Here is an 856-nt window from a genome sequence, read left to right as displayed (position 1 = left end):
ATTTCTGAGATTTGGGACTAAGTCTGGGAAAGCCCTGCCCTGGGAAGGGATTTCTGAGATTTGGGACTAAGTCTGGGAAAGCCCTGCCCTGGGAAGGGATTTCTGAGATTTGGGACTAAGTCTGGGAAAGCCCTGCCCTGGGAAGGGATTTCTGAGATTTGGGACTAAGTCTGGGAAAGCCCTGCCCTGGGAAGGGATTTCTGAGATTTGGGACTAAGTCTGGGAAAGCCCTGCCCTGGGAAGGGATTTCTGAGATTTGGGACTAAGTCTGGGAAAGCCCTGCCCTGGGAAGGGATTTCTGAGATTTGGGACTAAGTCTGGGAAAGCCCTGCCCTGGGAAGGGATTTCTGAGATTTGGGACTAAGTCTGGGAAAGCCCTGCCCTGGGAAGGGATTTCTGAGATTTGGGACTAAGTCTGGGAAAGCCCTGCCCTGGGAAGGGATTTCTGAGATTTGGGACTAAGTCTGGGAAAGCCCTGCCCTGGGAAGGGATTTCTGAGATTTGGGACTAAGTCTGGGAAAGCCCTGCCCTGGGAAGGGATTTCTGAGATTTGGGACTAAGTCTGGGAAAGCCCTGCCCTGGGAAGGGATTTCTGAGATTTGGGACTAAGTCTGGGAAAGCCCTGCCCTGGGAAGGGATTTCTGAGATTTGGGACTAAGTCTGGGAAAGCCCTGCCCTGGGAAGGGATTTCTGAGATTTGGGACTAAGTCTGGGAAAGCCCTGCCCTGGGAAGGGATTTCTGAGATTTGGGACTAAGTCTGGGAAAGCCCTGCCCTGGGAAGGGATTTCTGAGATTTGGGACTAAGTCTGGGAAAGCCCTGCCCTGGGAAGGGCTTTCTGAGATTTGGGACTAAGT

The sequence above is a fragment of the Montipora foliosa genome, chromosome 13 (assembly GCF_036669935.1).
Source record: "Montipora foliosa isolate CH-2021 chromosome 13, ASM3666993v2, whole genome shotgun sequence".
Lineage (NCBI taxonomy): Eukaryota > Metazoa > Cnidaria > Anthozoa > Scleractinia > Acroporidae > Montipora > Montipora foliosa.
The sequence above is the reverse complement of the archived record's forward strand: the minus strand, read 5'-3'. Positions refer to the sequence as shown.